Source organism: Plectrocnemia conspersa, unplaced genomic scaffold, assembly GCF_051122295.1.
Source record: "Plectrocnemia conspersa isolate PC_06_02 unplaced genomic scaffold, ASM5112229v1 ptg000013l, whole genome shotgun sequence".
Classification (NCBI taxonomy): domain Eukaryota; kingdom Metazoa; phylum Arthropoda; class Insecta; order Trichoptera; family Polycentropodidae; genus Plectrocnemia; species Plectrocnemia conspersa.
In genome coordinates, this window is record NW_028277177.1 from 7831480 (window position 1) to 7853571 (window position 22092).

Consider the following 22092-nt stretch of genomic DNA (forward strand, 5'->3'; position numbering starts at 1 on the left):
CTCCAGAGTAGACGACGTAAACCAATCAACACTGGATATATTGCTTTAGAGCAGAGATACTCAATATTTTTTTCCTCCAGGCCAAATACAGATGTTTGCTATGTTATGCGGACCGTAGCATAATATAATGATGTAAAAATAAAATTCAAATAATTATTATTTTATTTTATCTTATTTTTTTTTCACACACACATTCATATGTGCAGCCCTACAGTTTAAGACCAAATCGCCCATGGACAACAAAGAAAAAAATATAAATATATATACATAAAAATACAAATGAATACAAAATATTCAAAATTATTTATTTATTCGTTTGTTAAAAAATTAACGTAATTTCTGATCATGCTCCTGATTGGTGCAGGCTACTCTTAATACATCATCAAAGCGAGAATCGTTAATCAGTAAGTCGATTTCTATATACGCTCTTTGCATATTTCATTTTATAATAAGACGATTCACAAAGATACGCTGTGACGAACAATGCGAACAGTAGGTGGGCACAATTTCGTATAGTTTTGTATTTTTCATGTATTAATTTCCAAAATTCAGCATACTCATCTATCATTTCTTTAAAAATTGCTTTTAGATTAGTATTGTTTTTAAGCTCGATGAATTCGGCATATAACGTTGCATAATCAAATCCTAATGCTGTTAGAGTATTCATTATTTTCTGTTTCCATGTGCCAGAGATTTTATAGACAGCAACAAACATTTGTTAAGTGCTAACAATATTGAGATAATCTGTGCCTTTGGTTTAATTCTTTATAAGAATGAATTTCAAAGAGAAAATTTTAAATTTTATTATACAATATATAGCATGCAAAAATTAATGCGTTCTAGAATATTGAATTTTCTGTATATGTGACGGCAGAATATTTCCCTCTTAGCGTTGAAAGTTTTCGCTCTTGATTCGCAAACTCGCGAAATTTACAATATCGGTTTTAATATCGCCTGTGCGTTTGCTTCGCCGGTTCTCAGTCTTAGGAGTCTGTGTGGATGGATCCTTTCCGTGTCAAAGCATAGTCGGTCCCTGTGTGCAGCCGCGATATTATATCCTGCTTTTGAGTCAGCCGCTGGTACGTGGGAGGGCTCAGCCTCCTCAAGACTGTATTACACACCTTCTATCGCTCGACACACAGGGTCATCGACTCGTTTGCACCTTGAAACGCACAAAAGGACCCTATCGAACGCCGAACAACTCGTCGTTATCTCGGAACCATCGACGCATCCTTTATGGCGTGAACCGCCAAACAATTAATTATCTTAAAAAAATAAAACTGCATCCTTTCCTGATTCTCATAAATCTCGAGGAAAATTCTACATCTTTTAAATATATTTTTGCAATAAATACTTTTAATCGTTTCTTGGAAGTCCAAATTAAAAATAATTTGTATATGAAAATGTATTGTATGCATAATACATACATACATATCTAGCATCTGGATTTTCAAATGAAACTTCCCTTTTACGTCGATCCGTCCAACACTCCTTTGACTCTTTTGTGATTGTGATTCTCTTATTAGTTCTGTGTGATTTTTTTCTTTCACTCTGTGTAGATCACTCCGCCGATAAACGCGCACCGATATGATCTCTATCACAATATGAGAACGCGCTTCTTGTTCTTCCTATCTTTTTTCTTCTCCTTTCGTTTCCGCTCCAAACTTCCTCCTTTGATGTTTATTATTTACATTCTAGATCGATTCTTGTCGCTGTGATGCCTCTTTGTGTTTTAGTTTCGATATTTGTTAGCGTTTAATCTGCACACATGCGATTGTTTGATGTTCGCGCTGGCGCAGTGTCGCCTTCTGAAATATATCCGTATATATACATACATATCTATATCGCCGATTGCGTAATTTAATGAAAATTCATTCACTATCAAAGGGGATAAAGTATATTCCTTTTGATATCTCTTTGAGTCTTCCGCCCACTTAGCACCAGTTGTGTCGCGAAGGATAAGGGTATGGAAAGGTGAAGTAGGCGGGTTGGTGGCGTACCCTACTTTGCCTCGGCCCACCCACCCCCGGCTACGTTTGATATTACATTAGCAAAATGAGTGACGATAGAAGCTATTACCTGATAGAAGAGCTTCGCGTACTGCGACGGACTTGTTTTGAATTACATATTTTTATTATCTATATATTTTTATTTTTGTAAATACAACATATTTGATTAAAAATATATACATATATTTTTCAAAGACTTCTTGTATACATTTCAAATGATCATATATAGATTTACTTGTAATTCTTACAAGTGTGCACCATTAGCATAAAAGCCTTTAACATTTAAATTTTTCTTTACTTGTTACATCTACGCTAATGTAATCAAACTACGTTGCACTCTTTTTTTATGTAAATCTACATTTTTCACCGTTAAATTGGTTAAAAACATATATAAAAACCGTCACAGAGTCTCGATAACAGCATTCAAATAAAATTAGAGATTTTGTATGAATTTACAACAAATTTATCATATTATTCAATCAATTAACAAATCCAAAGCAACGCAATTCTAAAAGTTTTTATTAAAATTGCCGCACTAAGCGAGATAAACAAAATCTTCAAGGTATCAAGTCATTAATGCCTTTGTCCAACAGAGCTTAAAAGTGCCTAAAAATTATTTATTTCAAATTATTCATTAGGAATCTTTTAAATTGGCATGAGCTTTTATATATTGTATCGACAGCTACTAGGCGATGCGTTCATAGATACATTGCGGTTTTTTGTGCCAAGCGTTGGTCATAAATTTCAAGGAATTTCCATCACAAAATGCATTACAATAGAGCATCACATCTAGAGTAGTTAGATGCAAAAAAATTAATAATAACGGACGAGGATACAACTAATTTAATTACACACCCAGTTCGTCATAATTAGCTGTTGCAGCAAAAAGTGTGCAAGTACAAAATCTTTCCATTTTTGCATTGTGTTTAAAAGGCGGATATGCAGTGACTAAATGATCATTTCCGCTTAAGCTACCACCATCAAGAAGAGCTCTTTAATGGGTATTAACTGAGTTTTTCCAAACTCCAAACCAAGATCGAAAAAGCAACCGCTTCCCTCTTTATGTCACCCTGAACCGGCTTCAACCTGGATCATTCGGACACAGAGACGGAAAAAATACTTATACCGTAACATAAATATACAAACTGTACATGTACGTAATTCAAATTTTTGCACAAATAATAATATGACTTATACCAGAATTGACGTGGTTCAAATTGTTGCATAAATAATATGACTTATACCCGAAAGTGTTGGGTTCTAATACCATTTAAACCTATCATGTCTGGCAGATCTGAATTACTGATTATTATATAATTATAATTCTGATTATCACAGTTTAGGTTTTCCTATATTTTCCTAATCTCACGGATGAGCATTGCGATGATCCATTTAAATCGAGTATGGTCGTTTATAATGAGTAAAAAAATATAAATAAAAATAACTTTGACTTATATCGAAATAAGCACCCCTTACATAAAGCGCTGGACAGTTCTAATTTATCTTTTCTACAAGTAAAATATAAGCTGGAAAAGATATGTTATAAACATAATACTATTTTACGTTTTTTGTTTTTACTTTTTTAAGTTATCCCCTCTATCCTCATATCGTATTTATGGACTAGTTTCTAACCTTTAAATAATACTTATATAATTAAATTTATATTTCATATTTGTTGGACTATGAAAATTTGATCACCTTACTCCACGTATAATACTAAGTTGGCTTTAATTAGATTATGGCGTTTATTTGCTACTGTTTCTTGAAGCAACTTTTATGTTTGACGTTTTATGAGCCATAGCAGTTGTTTACAGTGTAAGTTTTGTTGGAATTTATTACCTTAATTTTTATTTTGCATCTTATGTATATTATGCATAAACCAAGTTAATTAACTACGAGCTTATACAAAGTTTGCTCGCATGCCTCTCAATATGAATCCCCAGACTCCTCGACTCCTTATATATCTCTCTGTGAAGATCTTCACATCTTTCATCTTTACCGAGAGTTGACAGGAGTTTGTGTCGTACCACACCGTACTGTATTACGTTCAATACACATATACATATACTTACATACAACCAACACGTTTATTAATGTAACCGAACTCGCAAAGCTTCCGACCGCCGTATCCAAAGTTGACAGTTATTTTTAACGTTTAATTGTGTGTAGGTAGGTATGTTACGTTCGTCGTACAACTCTGCATCGGAACTTCGTACACACTCGAAGTATCGATGCGAAAACTTGCAAACACTACTTGCCCCCTCATTTTCAACGGATAACTAGCATCTTGAGCGCCAATACCGGCCGACTTGAACTTCGCAGCATCTCTGTAGCTGCTAACGCTAGCTGAGGCAAACTTGTATATTTTAGCTTTCATGTTTATTTTATCTTTACTTATTAAGCACACACGCCAGCGTCGCTTTGATGACTTGTGACTCCGACATGTGGAATTCGATTTGTGAAATCAAATCTGAGAGTTGCGGCGTAAGAGATAACCGCGCCACATGCGAATGCCTATTAAAGAGTACTATAGAGTTTGCGTTATTAATATGTTAATATTAAATAATTAATAATAATAAAAATACAAATAATAAGTTTAATTATTTTATAAACATTTTTTATAGTGTACGTAAATCATCTGCTATTTCTCTTTAATTAATCCCCTTGGTTATTTTCGCGATTCTCTATATTATATCAGACAAAGTCTAACAAATCAAAGTCAAGCGCCTATTTTGACAATTGAAGTTCGACGACCACGTTTAGGATTGCAAAAGGGGTCGAGAGAGGAATAATTATTTTTTTCCGTTTTTGTCCCGGAACCGGTATTTAACCATGAAACTGCGGTTCACCTGCCGCGTCCTGTCAGTAGCACCGCAGCGGCTGTATCATATTTCACAGCGTGAGCTGCCATTGTGCCCATTGGGGAAAATCGTAATGGGGCTAGTCGGGACCTTTGAGAATCGTTTGTGTGTAAAAAATAAACTCGTACGAATGTGTTTTTTTATCTATTAATTTGCCTTATTAACACTTACATAAATATATTGAAACAGACACAAACTACATTTTAAATTTTATGCCAAATTTTGTGTTTTAAATTAAAATATTTTGTTTGACATTATTTCAAATTGCCCTTTTCAGCCCTTTAAATCGATTAGCCAACAATTTTTTAACATTGTACCCAGCGAAAAATCTGAATTGTCTTCCAGTCTTAATGTATAATAATCGTTAAGATTCTGGTGCTACATGATAGCTTTTGAAGAAGCAATATCTCAGCTCAAAGTTTCTTTAATATTTAGAAAGATTGTAACGTGCTGCTTACATATATTTATTTGTGTTACAGTTAATATAATCAATTGTACTTAAATACGTAACAAAATCGCCAGTAAATAATTGTACAGCTCAGTTAGACAAATATATGCAGACAGGCGATAAAACTTGATTAGATCAAATGTGAAACTTTACATCCTATCGATTATTTTACATCAATATCAACTGCTGCTCTAGTATATTTAGGAATATGGTTCAATTGTATCATACTAGCTTTACAAATACCCCTGAATAGGCCTAAACTAATGAAAAACTATTTAAGAGAGCATATATTGTAACGTTTTGCTAACATATATATTTATTGCCGAAAGAATATTCCTCCATTTCGGTGGTTTGTCAATACGGCAATAAATACGGCAATTGCAAATTCAAGTTTTCTTTGCAGAAAATGCATTTGAATTTGTGAATTTATTTCGTACTCTATAATTTATTGGTATTATTTTCTATAAAAATGATTTACAATAATTAAAATTAAAAAAATAATTATGAATATAATGTTTTTATTTATTATATCTTGAGTTGTATATGTCAAAACAGTGAAAGATCGACCACCGTACATGTACGGCAATACTCCTCAAAGGGTTAATACGCTTTCATTACACATTGATACATTGTCAGCTACGAGGAGCTGGTCTGGTTCGTAATATTTCATTTTAATATTAAATTATTTTTTCCTGTTTCTTACTATCTTTTTGCATATTCTAATAATACAATGTATTTTTTTACCACAGAATTGCGGTAATCTATTAGGTCACGATAGTCTTAATTTAAATAAATACATATTTATTGGCGTTTCAGCTCAACAATCTACTACACTTAAATACTTTTACCAACAATCAGTAATGTTGCCAATAAAGAGCGAAACTAGCAGTAGTTGATGCTGTCGGATAATGGCTAGGATGTATTTAGAAAATTTTTGCTACTGTCATAGAAAAATGCAGTTTTAAGTATAAAAACGCATATTTTATTATTTGACCGTTCTAACACGTATTTATTTTTGTAAGGTTTATGTGATAAGTATTTTTTATAAAAAGCTTGAAAGTTTCCTATTATAAAAAAACATATCATAGACAGTTGGCGTTCCATAAAAACGTTTTATTTTCATGGTAAAAAATATTTGGCGCCTTTCTACACCAAAGAGATTTATAAAGTGTTTTTTTGTAGTAAAAATCTTTCTAGCATGAAGTACGAACCGTTTAATCACGTTTGTTTATCTTTATTATGAATATTTTTGTAAAGCGCGCTTCGGTGAATTTGTATTTTTTTTACTCAGTGCGTTTTTAATAAACCATAACTTTCCTGGACTCTCTCGTATTGCTAGTAAAGGGTACGTGTCACACAACCTATAACAGTGCAAACAGCATCGTCTTAAATTGTTAAGCGAATTTCAACAAATTAATCTGCTAAATAAATGGTTGAAAGCTTGAAATTTTATTAGCTTTGCTCGGTTTGTGATTTGTATCACTTACAAGACGCGAAGTACGTAAAATTTTCTTACAAAACAAGGCCTCGATTTAGAAAGTAACAGCTTAATATATAGACATGACCGTCGTCAATAGAGATCCTAATATTCTAATATACGAATACTGGATATATATATATATTTTTAAATTATTCTCTATTAAAATATTTGTGTAACTATTCGTTGAAATTTTTAATTTCTAAAAGTACCAAAAACTAACCTATTACAAAGACACAGTTGTGTATTACTTTTTATGCGCATTTTTTATTTGTTGTACCGCTGCATTATCTGCAACTCGATTGTACCATTTTTCATTTTGAAAAAATATCATCTTATTTTTATGGTATTAATAACAAACACGGCCGATATAATAATAACTAACAAACAAAATAATGAATAAAAAATACTTTGTATTTGCTGAAATTCCAGAAAATACTTGTATATCCGAGATAATATTGTGCAGCTATGTATTATACTTTCTCAATGCCAGATATTTATTATTTTATCTCTTTATATAAATACTGATAATGTTTAATATTAAACTGTCTTATGTAATAAATTGTGGTAATATTTTTGTATTTTCGGCAACAGGTATAATTAAAATTTAACTTTAATCTAATATAAAATATAAAACACTCAATCCTCTATTATTTTTAAAATTAAAATAAATAGATGCTTTTTATTGTGAACATATAACTATGTATGTATGTATGAATGAACCTGTATTGTAATTGTATTTTGTATTTTTCGATTCTTAATAACATTATGCATATATTGATATTCGAATAGTTAAAAGTAACGAATATTTGGAAAACCCATTAACAATCAGTTGTGTTTTCTTGGCCGTAACCCTGATTGAAGCAGTTTTTATTATTAAAAACTGCTTCAATCATGTCTCCCAATTTCGAATGATCATTCATCGTAAACTGGACACGGACAGTTCGTCCCGTATTTTAGTTGACGTATCGCCGATTCACACTTGCTTTACAAGCGTTCGCGTATTTTTAGCCTTTCAACGTTAGTAAACCTTTAAAAATATCCCGTTTATATTTGGAATCCGACGGAGTACGAACTTCATGAATGGCCGGCGAGAGCTTTTTACTTTTACACTTTGTTTCCCGCACCTCGCCTGTCAGAAGCTCGTGTGATTTCAACTTTCAATTTTTAAATTGTAATCATCCTCAGAATTAAATTGCTTCTGTTTTAAATTATTAATTTTAAGTTTTCAACGTATATAATTAATTATTCTTATTTGTAATGCGTGTATATGTAAATCTTATCGTTCTTTGATGTACAGGGTAACATTGAAATAACATTTATATTTTATAATTTTCATAACTATATTTAAATAATTGATTTATTAGGAGTTGCGATATTGATCAAGCTCTAGTTTATTATGAAATGTTTCGGTTTTGGCGATAAAGTAATTATAAAAAATAGATTTCTTTTTGACACATGAATACTTCGGTTTCTTATAATGTGCTAATCGCTTTCATTGCAAGCTACGATAAAAATTAAATAATTATCTTTACAAATTTAAGACACAATCGCTCACAACTGAATTAAGTTGTGCTGTTATTAAATCAAAATAAACAAACGTAACTATATCTACAGATAAATGATTATATATTAGTAGATGTAAATTTATGTTTTTTATTACCATTTTAGTAAAAAGCGTAATACATAATATCTATTGATTATGAAAAAATTGGACAGACTAAATAATGCCATTACTTTTTAACTAGAATTATACCTGTTGATAAATCGACAAATAACTAATCGAACCGAAAATAAATAATGTACATAATAGCACCATCGTAACTGATAATATCGTTAAAAACTCACGAGGAAAAAAATACATTAACATGTTTACTGACATACGTATTTTATATATTAAATATTATCAAATTGATCTATGTATGCTATAATTCATAACCAATTAACAATGTACAATTGAAACGATTGGAGTCTTAGATATTTTTTAGAAAATTATTTTATATATTTTCATCCTTTAGATACAATATGAAAAAAAGCTCAATTATTCTGTAATATTTTTCAATAGTAGGGAAAGTCATTTTACAAGTTTTAGTCCAAGTTTGAGACTCCTTTAGATCCGATGTAATTGTTTAAGTGTGGTGACAAAAAACCTGAGAGCTGGTCCTCAGACGAATTGCTAGCGTTCCAGTATTTATATCCATGGCCCCCTCCTTGGTAGATTTCGTTGTCCGCCTCTTTTTCGGTGGGAGGACCAATTACAAAAAGGTGGCGAATTTTTTTGAATACAAATTGCTGTTGGCTGCTAAGGCAGGTCAAAAACGGTCGTTTTGAGGATAAACTCATCGGTTATCTCTTCTGAAAGTGACGGATATTCAATCCCTTTTGGTTTATGGCGCGTACCTTAATCTGTTTAGAGGTTTCCCATGGTGTTTCTTTTTAACATAAAAGCAACTAGGAGTACTTTGTTTCGCTAGGATTCCAGAAAATGGAGTTATATTCGAGCAAGTTACTGATTAACATTTCGTATAGAATGCGAATCGGCAATGAATTGTTAGTGACACGCGCTCCGCATTATGAAATCGAGCATCATCGACGTTTTTTCGCAATCTTTGGCTGTGCCTATTTAAATCCCATGTAGATATTGCTATCTTTTGTAATGTTTTTGACTTGTAGTCTTAAGTTATCGATGGTGGTACATTACGTATATAAAGTTTGATTATGTTTATGATTGCATAGTTGTGTTTGCGTATGTGAGACTGATTCTAATATATATGTACATACATATGTATATATCCATTCTGCTTCTATTATTAATAGTTAATTTAATTTATGCTCATATTCAATGATATTGTCTGGAGTGAATATTTTTACCAGGTAGAGACATACGTAACAATCAAAGTTGTTCGATGTCACATCTCATACCATTGTCCGATTGTCTTTTTAGCTCGCGAATAATATTTCGCAAATATACGAGTGTCCCAGGTGTTGTGGGATGGGTACAAGAGCCTTTGTGAATGTCCTGTAGCTTGTGACGCGGAGCTGAACTTTGCCGTTTCCTGAGTGTCGATCCTTTTGATGTGAGCGCTTTGCTTTGACGCGGTTTGGCAGCGGCGGCCTTTCATTTCCCTTTCTTTGATCTTATTAATATGTCTATTTAAATATAAAAAAGGATCTTCACTTTTTATTTTCGCGTCGACATCTATTAATCAAATTCCCAGATTATTATAAAACTTCTCAGAAACGTATAATGCTCGCGTATATATCGTTCACAAAGGCGGTTTTGATCTTTCTCTCTTATGTAATAAATGTATGAGCGTATACATCGCGTTACTTTTGTATGATGTTTATTGTGAATTTTGTTTAAATCGCAATACGCAAAAAATATGTTTTTGTCATGCTTAATCGAATGGATTCATTGCAAGAATGCTTATCGTTACCAGTTAATTCGACTGTCAAATGCAAGAACGTCTTGGCCAGACTTCGATCGCAACGGGAATCCGTATTCAAAATGTATTTGCGACGGTGTAAAAATGTGTTTTATCGCTGGTACAGAGTGTTTCGAAATTCGCGCAATTCCGTGCCAAATTAATGCAATTAAACATCTGAGCCTAAACGCAATAAAACATCACCGCCTAATTTACTGTCTTTGACCGAAACGTATACGCGTCCATTAAGTGTTTACTTAATTTTGTGTCATTTATTGACCGCGACTGCTTGTCTGTCATCTTATGTAATTTCCACTCAAGTCTCAAATTATGACCGCTTGCCGAATACAAAATTACAGAGCACCGCAGTCGCCCTTTTAATAATAATATATCAATACCATTCTAAAGAAACAAAAACAAAAATATTGTTACGTGCGTGAAATAATCTTAATAATTTGTCGTGTTTAAAAGAAACACTCGGTTTAACTCATAAAAAATGTTATGTCTCTAAAATATGGTTTTGCGGAGCATAGGTTTTATATAAAAACTATAATTGTGCATCTTATTCGGAGTAAGATTAACATATTGAATATATAATATTAGCCATAATTTAAGGCATCAAGCAAAGGTATTAATCGCAGACGTGACATTTAGGATTTTTCTAAAAATGATTAGCGCAATTTAAACATGTACAAATTGCTTCTTATATTTTAATTCAGTTTTGTATGCGTTTTACAAAAATCCAGTCGTCTCCGAAGTCCGGTTGAACTTTGTATTTCGGACTCCGTAGCTGGACCATGGTTGACATGGTCCCTTATAAAATAATATTACGCATATGGATTATTTGGTTTTATCTTTATGGTTAAGAGGGAGACAAAATCACTCGCGAAGATATGTTAAAAGCTATAGAAAGACCAATACTAAATACACAAAAAACGCTTTTAATATTTTAAATGGTAAATGGTTTGTTATAAAAAACTTAAAATTTGATAAAATAATTGAATTTTATTTTAATTAAAAGTTTTAAAACATCTGCCATATTCACATGATTACAATTTTTACACATACTTTGTTTTTGAGCAGAACTGAAAAATTATATAATCTGTGGAGAAATGTGTCATTTATTTTCGGATTACCCGATATTAATTATTAGGGTTTTTAGGGTTTCTTTTAGGTAGATTTCTTAAAATGGCGACTATTTAAATAAGTTAAAAATATCCTTAATTAAAATCTTAAAGAACAAAAGTAAGGAGTTGAAAACATTTAAAAATAAAAATATATATCTATATATATTTTACATTTTTTACCATTTATGTGGGTTTTGTCGTAGTCTAAAGAGTTCTAAATATAGACCTTGCTAATCAAATAATTTAAAAAACTGTAACTCCATAAGAGAAAAGAGTAAAGAGGTTAAAAATGTTCACTAATATAAATCAAAATTAAAAAATATATTGTATTTTGAAAAAAAATATTTAAAAAATCGTAGCTCAATTGAAAAAAATCATAAGAGAAAAAATATAAAGATCATAAATGTGCTATATTAGATATAAAACATTAAAATACATAACCTTTTTTACGTACTTTTCTTTAACATTAATATATTATATTTAATTATTGCGTCTTTACAGTTCAATCCATTTTTTATATTTATAAAATTCACAAGCTTCAAAAGTTAAAAAAATACGATTTAGAATGTATCCAAATAGAAATAGTTCACGATGCTAAATGTATCAGATTAATTACTAATTTAAAATAATAGAGTATTTTATATTTCAAGTAATTTTATATATTGAATAATTACGATTAAGTAATAGTTTACTAGACATTTTATGTTTTTTTAAAATCATATTTCATGAATATAAATAGCAATTCAAATTAAAAATACTGTGTATTTTTTAATGGATTTAGTTCGTTTAGCTTTATTTTTTTTTATTACTTAAATGTAGTCTAAAATATCGTTAAAATATTGATAAATAGTTTGTTACTGTTTTTGTTGTAAAAATTTAAAAACCGGTTCCTTGAAATACTGGCATTTCTAGAAACCATATCGGTTTTTGTATATAAACTTTAGTAAATTCAATAATGTTCCGTGACTAAATTTAATTGAAAAACGCTGTTCTAACGTAATATTTGTTTACGGAATATATATGTTTGTATGAAAGTGTACTTTTTTCTCTCTTGTATTTTTCAGTAGTTTTTAAATATAATTAAAAATTTTATTTTTTTTCAAATTTTTCTCTTTCTGCTTTTAAATTTTAATGTCAAATATCATATTTTTATCTAATGAATTCGCCGCGGTATAACCAACAGTAGGTTAAAAACTATTCTTTGACAGAAATGTTAAAGGATATATATATTCGGCCGTGCATCGAAAAATATTTGTATAATGTCTTGTTAATAATACGTGTATTTCTTATTCCTGTTCTAAATAAAATTTAACATATCAGTACACATAAGGAGCGCAATTATTAATTTTATTTTGGGTTGGATGATTATGCTTATTTACTCTCGCTTCTTTATGTCAATATTTAAAATAAAATCATGCACATACATTTCAAAATAAATATACATATATTCTTTACACAACATATTCTAATCAATTTATTTATTATTAAGAACCTTCGTTCTGTGTAAACATTACTATCTTATTAAAAGTCACTTAGTCGACATATTATATTATTATGTTACTGTTTTTGATACATTAATACGTTACTTAAAAAATAGTTTTGATTGTCGTTTCACCATGCGTGACGAATTCCCGCGACAATGTAAGCAATAATTTGTTGCAGACCCAGAAGACCTCTGCGATCGGGGGAATTAAGTGCACTTTACGGACCCCGAGTCTTCGAGCGGTCCCCTTTGTAGTCTTTTACCTCCGTCTGAGCGATCCTTCTTGTCTTTTTTTATACCTCGCCGATGTTTCTCTGCCCTCCTCCCAGTTTTATTTCCTTTTGTTTCGTCTTCTTCCATTTGTTTTTCTTGCTTCATTTTTATTTCGGCCCAGGCCATGTGCGTTGACCGTTGAATCGGATTTTTATTTTCATGTTATTAAGAATAATAATAACAACAAAAAATGTATTGTTAATATGACGTGTGAATGCAGAACGGCCGTGAATAGCTCAGATTGGTGTTGATGATTGGATTTTTTTGGAAGTATGTATTGTTAAAGCCTTGACCTTCGTACGAATCGTTGGAGGCTATGGGGGCTCCGTGAGCAACGATTGTGTTTTTGAAATACGTGCCTAATAGTGTCTATATTTGTGTAATTCGAAATACACGGTGTTGCAGAATAATCTTGTCAATGTTGCCTTTCATTAAAAAAAATATACAATGTACAAGTTATGAGTGTGCATTAAATTTGACGTATCTTACAACAATGTAAGTAAAAATAGCTTATAGCCTTCACACCTGATGTTAGATTAGAAAAACATACGTATAATTAATGGGTCATTAAATTTTATATCCGAATTCAACTGTGCATTGGGAGCTTTCGTCTGGCTTCGGTCAACGTACACGTCTCTCCTTGTATCGGTACCGTCGGGAAACGGTGTGGTGTCTTTCAAGACCGGTTTCGCTGTGGGCCTTTGGGCCTCGCACACACTCTGCCGATCGTAATGAATAGTGTTATGACTTCATAGCCTCGACGAGGTGGGCTCGAATTACGATGCTTATCTCTTATCTTTCCTTCTGCGGCGAGTCCACCTTCGCGCAGCTTAATTGATTTGCGCCCGTCGACAGTGGATCTTAACATTTAGATGTGGCGTTGAAAAATTAAGCCAGATTAGACCAAGTTTTAATTCTACTCCCGGTTTCCTACACTGAATACACCAAAAATATTTCCTGTCTGGTAAATCACTGGGCCTATAACGCTTCAACCGTCTGCGTCTGTTTCTAGAGGTCAGGTCCCTTGCCGCCTCATTTCAAAGTAACCCAAATATATCAATATATATTTTGCTAACATTATGTGCTTGTTACGAACACACCTCAATATTTTTTATTGAAATCTAATGATTATTTTGATAGTTTTTTCGTCATTAAAGTTGCAATCCTCGACTGAATAGCCAGTACATTTTATGGAGTTTTATTCTCAATTGTTTTAGTTATGTATTAGGGGTACCCAAAAGAAAGGACTTTCTTACATTTAATAGCATTGACTGTCAGTTGTAACCTTGTAAATTATTGGTTATTCGGTTTGCATGTCAAACGAAATTCTTAATTAAATGAAAATATTAAAAATATTTTTTTCAATTTATAGCGCAGCACTTGATAGATATATTTTTACTATACAATATCTAATATGTTTTGCGATTTCTAGACCATGGTTTTTTGTTTTATTATTTAGTTTTAGTGAATGTTTTTATTGACAAAAATCACGTTTTTATTTATGTCTGTATATTTTTTGTTTTTTTATATTTTTTATTTTTCTACTATTTGGTTTTATTAACTATTGTAGTAGTTCAATTTTTTTATTTTATTTATTACTTTTATGAATTTATAAAATAGGTGTTCCATAAAATTATGATAAATACATATATATAATAAAATAGCTATTAATCTCAAGAATTCAGGGGACACGAAATTTGTATATGAAGTTTTGTGTTAAAGCCGTGATGCATTTTATTCAACTATATACATATTTTATTTAAATGTATACGATAAATAAATACTTTGATTAAGTTTATTTATATCTGGAATTTCCTTGACCCACTTCCTTTCTTTCAGCGCATTCCTGTGCAATCGTTATATTTTTTCATTAGTATTTTCATCAGAAATTATTATATCACTGTCTGAAGAAATTTATTAATTTAACTTTGAAAATTCCTAGTATTAGTTTATTTTAAAACACATTCAACATATTGGATTCTTATGTAAAACTCTATACACACTTCTACTGATAAAGTATAATTTATATTATTAAACTTTATGCGAACCTTGCAGTCGCTTGTTTATTGTTTTTTAATAAAAAAATTATAATTCTCATAGACTGCGTCACGTAGACACCGAATCGTATCTGAATATTAGATTGAACTCTTTCGGAATGCGGCTGCTTCCTCGATCTTTTTATGGTATTATTGTTCGGTACTCCACGAGTTCTGTCTTGTGGAGTAAGTACGCTATATTTGCGCCTATATACTTTTGAGAGAAAGTGTTTTGCTCTTTCCTACTATTGACCATCTGGCCAATGCGATGCTTCGGGACGGAAACAGACTATGTTACTTATCTAGAGATTACTGGGCGCTTTTAATTAGGGAACCTGCTAGACTTATTCTACCGAACTTTTGAATTTGTATGGACAGTGTATTCTTTTGTATTGCGTGCTCCTAATTCGCCCAAATAAGTCATGGGCACATGCCGTCGCCGTCGCAGTGGGAACGCTCGTTACCGAGCGTTCATACTGCGACGGCGCCGAATTTTTGCCTTCTGAAAAGTGATAATTGTTTTTGTGCCCTCCTATTGACCAAAATTTGAAAATACTTCGATCAGCCCTCTTATATTAAAAGTCAATAGTAATATCGGTAAGGATAGCTAGCATATTTTTAAAACATAGTGTAACATCGAAAATTGTATCTACTGGTGAAAATGTATTCCGATATGATTTTACTTAAATGACACATTTTTTTAAATATTTTCGGGATAGATTCGAGACATTTATTTATTTGCTGCATTAAATCTAGTTGTCAAATTACCGATAATAACATCTATTATTTTGATTTTTGGTTATTTCTTTGCTTCTTCCTTTGGTCCTGAATTTTCAGATCGAATACCTAAATTTACTGTTACTAATTTACATTCGTTGAATATTTTCTTTCATGTATAATATTTTTTAAACGTTCAAAAAGCAATAAAGTCAACAATAATTTACAAGCAACACAAACGGAGCTGCATCAAAAAACTACAATCTGTCCCTTTAATAATATGCATCGTGAAAGTACTACCTAGAAAGTTGAGGTGCTTTTGAAGGCAATGTTCCGCTCCTTTTATTTATTGTATAATATGTATAAAAAAGGGTAAAGCAACTTATACCTGAAATACATCAGTATATAGGTACATCTCAAGCAAATGTTGTTTAGTTCCGATTTATTATTTGAGGTAAATTTTACTTTTTTTATAAATATATTCTTGCTATGATATTTTTCACAGTTGGGTCCCGGGAATTTGCCCCCTCTCGGTAGGTTTGTATGTACTTATCATCAGATGTCCTGAGCAATTTTTCTTAGGATTATAATTATCTCATCGTTATTGCAGCACAGTCCTGATATTTCTCAAAGATGTAACTATTGCACTAAAAGTGTTACATGTTTGCGCATAATACCTTTATTTATTAAAAACTTCCTGACAACTTTTACTATTCTATAAATGTTTATAATAAAATACTGATGTCATTTCTACAGAAACATTTTTTTAATTTTCATCTAAACCGTTTTAAAAACAGAATTTAATAAATCTATTTACACACACTAGACTTCTAAATAACAGTCGCAAATAATCACATATAAAGACACACACAATGTTATATTTAGTGAATATATATTATTTTATTTCACTATAGTTTCCAAATATTACGTTTCACGTGTAAGATAAATCATATTTTAAATAAATTTGTTTGTTCGCTTCCATCCATGCATTTTGATTTATGCATTCACCGCAATCCTTTATCGTACTTATGTTTGTTATTTTTCTCCTTTCAGATCAACGTTCTGGGCCGGCGGGTCGGATCGTATTCACAAAAAACCACGGCGCATTCAGAAGAAACTGCAATGACTGTATACCATTGTTGGATTCGATGAGGTACGTTTTTTTCACCATTCGTTTTCCATTTTTATTTTTCTATTTTACGAGGCAGTTTGAGCTTCGGTGGTTGTTTCGGCGATGTTTTTTCAGCAAAATTCCGTTCTCGATTTCGCTGATTCACGTGTCGACATTTCAGCGTCCACCTCCGTTAATGATGGCTTTCGTTCGTATACCGGTTTTTCGCCAAATCGTCACTTTTGTACGTGTCGCATCTGTTTTGAGAATAAAAAAATATAGATTTTCGCCGATTTAGTACTATTTTTGTGGAGAGTCGTCAGAATCTGTACGATATATATATTTTATAGCTTTCTATTGTACATATATATTTATTGCTCAGTTTTACTGATCTTTTCCAAAAGAGTTTATAAAACAACTAGTGAACATATAAACAATATTTACTAATTGCTGGTATTAGTCACTATTTCGCACAAAATAACGGAAGCCCAGAGCGTGTTCGTTGATTGGCATAGATATCGCTTAATCATCTCCGTCCAAATGTGATATTAATTGACACATACGCAGCATCCACCCAACGAATGATTCCGCTAATGATCCGCAAAGGCTTGGCTCTCTAACTGACACACTCAAACACACACATGTGTAACTAATCTAAAATTTAATTACGACGGACTCGCACGGTCTTTGTTAACTTAATCCTGCGGGACATTTCGGCGATTTATAGTTGCGGGTTTAATTATGCGATTCGATTGTGTGTCGTTTGTCATGTTGACGCATTCGTGTCACGTTGGCGAATGTGCATGTGACTACGTAGGTACAATTAATTTAAAACATGCAATCCAATCTGATGGATTGATTTTTTTACATACAGATAGATATTAAGTGTAACGGCTAAATTTAATCTCGTTTTCAATCAGTCAGTAATAATGAATTGTATTCGAATATTAACGTTTCTATAGTAAAATTATATTATGTATTAATATAGATATCAATACAATACCGCAATTAGGAAATTATATTATATCATCCCCTAATCTTCTGATGTCTATCATGATTGGTAAGTCTAATGACGGCGGATGCAATCATCTGAACGTCAAACTATACAAGAGGGATCCGATAATGGATTAGATGAAACTAATCAAGCAAAAGATTACGCGATTAAGAAGAAAATTGCTTGCCATGCAAGAAATGCCATTCACCAATAAAGTAAGGCTTTTCATCAAAAATAGTTTAATAATACGTTATTTGAGCCTTGGCTTCTGTTAATCTTGTGAATCTTTTTAATTATTTCAATCGAGATTTTTAGTTTTTAATAAAAATGCAAGGGATTTCTCCTCCGCAGCAGCGTAATTACAGACTTTAATGTGTGTATACAATTTAATATTGTTGCCGGAGGAGCGATTCGCTGAGAAAGAGGAAAAGACCTTGCAGTCGCGGAGAGGAGGGCCAATTTAGAATTGGACACGGTCAAACCGGCTTCGAAGATCGTGGTCATTACGGGACGAAGCCTCAAAATTTCGTTACCAATCATGATATATAAAACGGTATTCAACAGAATTAGCTTAATAAATTATAACAGTCTTCGCAGAAATATTCAAAGAAAAAGATTTAAAGAATTACAGGTCTCAATTAATTAAACAATAATTATTCCTGTATTCAGTCCATCACAATTTGTACGTTTTCTTTTCTTCGATTCTGGATCAGAACATGTCGATTTAGTGAGAATCTTATTTTATGATAGTGAAAGTCATGTAATGTGGAAAGCATGAAAGAATTAATTGTGGATGGCACATTTTTACTTTCACCCTCTTTATTTTCTTAAATTTTTGTGATTTAGGCCAGAAAGATGGAGGTTCTGTTTTTCCTGTTTTATTACCTAATAGCACTTTTGAAACATTTACAAAATTATTTTATATGATAAATTAAATGTGACGATTATTTGATCCCGAAATTATAAATGTTGATTTTAAAATTGCAATTCATCAAGCTTTGCGTACGGTATTTCCACAAGCTAACATAAATGGCTGCTTTTTTAATCTGGTACAAAATCTTCATGTAATCTTTTGCCCAGATAGAGTATGCTCAGGATAAGGATGCCGGTTTGTTATTGTGTGCGTGTACATGTATATGAGAGGGAGAAGCGATGTAGCGTGTACTTCGTTGTCTCGCTTTCTCTTTTAAGGACAGTCGCTGCTTCGTCAACGCTGGTATTCGTCATTAAAGTGCAGTGTGGCACAGAAGTTTGATCTTCTCTAGTGATTTATTTTAAATAATTTTGTGTTGATATTGGTTTAACCCAGATATGCCCACTGTTCCATGGGTAGGTCACTAAACTCGTGCCACTATTTTTTATTTATAAATGAAATTTTAAGAGAATAAAATTTCTTGGGCATATCTGGGTTAATTGATATCAAGGCTTCAAATATACACTGTAAGTTATTCGTTCTCTTACCCGTGGATTAAAATATTTTAATTATTTTTCTATTAATCCGTACGTTGTTGGTTTTTTTACACTATTCTCTGTAAGGCTTAAAAAATATATTATTCTTATTGTTGCGCTAATGATAATTTTTTAGTTTATTCAATGGATTCTAATGATTTAATAGAGTCGTCGAGCCATTAAACAATCTGCGAATAATTTCTTTCCCCATTTTATATCTTTTTGCTTTTGAAGAATAGCTAAAGACTTCATTCTTTTTTTGACTAGTGAAAGATTTTGAATTTTGCAAATATTTAATTAATGACACCAATGTCTGGTTTCTTCGATTATATAATATATTTTTAATTGTCCGTTGAAATTTCCAACTTAGCTCAGATGTATGTATGTTAAATAAACATATATTTTCTTTTCAAATAAAAAAATTAAATATTCTGAGCGAAATTGTTTTGAGCCACACAGTTCACGCACACAATAACAAACAGGAATCCTTATCCCGAGCGTACTCTACAAATCTGATGCGCAATTCGCTTTAAATTCAAAACCGATTACTTCATTTGCTCTCGTTCCAGAATCATATATACATGCTTTTTCTGAACTGGAGAATCATTTATCTAATGAATTAGAACCAATCTTAGAAGAGTTTACAAACGTCTATATAGGTCGCCTAAGAAACAATATAACTAGGGCTCCACCGGCTTTTCCCTCTAACGTTTGGTCTGTTTATCATAGAACATTAAGCGGAAGCGATAGGACCAATAATTTTGCTGAAGAATGTTATCGAAAACTACTATTGAGATTTCGTAGCAGTCAAGTCATCCAAATTTATGGATTTTTATCAATGGTCTCAGAAAATCCAAAAAAGCGATGATGTTGATTATGAGAAAACTATAGCAGGTTTTTACTAATATTTACAATAAAGCTAAGCGTCATTTAACATTTAAATTAGCATATCCATCAGAAGCTTCATTGGTAAATCGTTGGTAAATTTAGCCACTTTCGTCAACATTTAGTAGTTTAAAGGAGTATATATTAGCTTAAGCACATAGTCACGTAATTGTGCTGCTACAATTTTTCATGTGTATAAATGGAAAGATCAACTTGTTTATTTATTTATTTAAATAAGCTTAGAGTATAATCTTAAATGTTTGTAAGAGCTTCTTTGATGTCAGTTATCATGTCATATTGTCCGTTCAACACAAATGTGGTTCACTTACGTCCAACAATGTGCAAGATTAAAGGCAACAGCTACAAAATGACAAATTGAGTATAGTGGTACTCACGTTGTACAATAAACAGCTTCACAAACATCGTCTCATCTTCTAACGTGTGTCGCGAGCATTTTCCTCCATTAACTCTCCTATCTGCACTCAGTCGGCATTCGTCCTAAAATACGTAGCGGCCCAAGAAAAACGTCGTTGCGCCCCAGGCGCATATATCTCTCGACGTGCACAATAATTATTTTTTAACCTTTGAGCCGCCTGTCGCTTTTGCCGCCTTTGATCGTTTAATTTTAAAGTCTTCAACCGAGATACGTGTGTACGTACATAATACTGCATGTAGAGGCTGGGTGCGTTTGAGGCAATTTGCTTCGCGTGTACGCTCGAATTTAATCATCAAACGGGCGTGACAATGTGTCTGATGACTGGCCTGTGGCCAGTTGCAGTTTTTATTTCGTCGATCGCATGCCAGTTGCTTATGATAATTTTTATTTAATAAATATCATCAATATGCAATTAAAACGCGGAGAAAAGAAAACTTCTGAACACTATCTAGACAGCTTATTTAAATAAATAAATTAATCAGTTGAACTTTTCATTTCTACACATGGAAAATTGTAGCAGCACAATCCTTTAAACTACTGAATGTTGATTTATATGACAAACATCTAGGAAGTGGGTAAATTTACCAATGATGTTGATGAATTTAAATACAGAATATTATATGTAAGCAAATCCTTGTATGATTCTTATTCTTAATTTTTTCACAATACACTCAGTTGACATTACGCATATGTACATAGAGTATATATTATTTTCATTATTATATAAATCTTTATTATATATAGTGATTTCGTTCACAATAATTAAACAAAACTTCTGAACATTTTTTTATAAAAAAAGTCAAAAAAGACAGTCGTCTATTTTGAATCGCTCAATAGACCGTGTCCCAAATTTCCAATCCTTATTCGTATAATTTTGCAACAGTAATTGGTGACGTATGAGGTCTCGCATTATCATGGTGCAATATCGCCCCAAATCTGGTTACTAAAATCAGATGTTTTATGGTTAATTTTATATTCATGGTTTAAATTTATTACTAATATTATTCTGCTGTAATAGTCTCGCCTGGTTTAAGAGACGAAAGATGAACGATTCTCCCAGAATATCACTATGCTGTTGCTGTCACCCTAATTTATTTTGGGTACAAACTCCATCGCAGTTGAAACGTAGTATAAGAAACGATAGATAAATACTTATCCCAGAATACCACCACTGTCACCATAACTTTTTTCGGGTAAAAACTCGGTTTTAGAGATTCTTTACTGTCTAAACATTGTCCTGGTCTCTTCTAGTTATCGTAAATAATAAATATTTCAGCGCAGGTAACGATTATTTTTTAGAGTGGCTCCCCATTGTTTTCAAAAACTAATAACGAACAGACTTTGAAACTGGTCAGTTCCTG

At 31.9% G+C, this 22092-nt stretch overlaps 1 protein-coding gene across 7 annotated transcripts in view; it reads left to right on the forward strand.

The window, feature by feature from the left end:
• Axn (protein axin) overlaps nucleotides 1–22092 on the forward strand; it is a 115338-nt gene that overhangs the window by 48715 nt on the left and 44531 nt on the right. For all 7 annotated transcript variants that reach the window (XM_088201938.1, XM_088201942.1, XM_088201945.1 and 4 more), the window contains exon 2: nucleotides 16910–17009. The gene's annotated coding sequence lies outside the window, so the exon portion shown is untranslated. The remainder of the gene's footprint in view (nucleotides 1–16909; nucleotides 17010–22092) is intronic.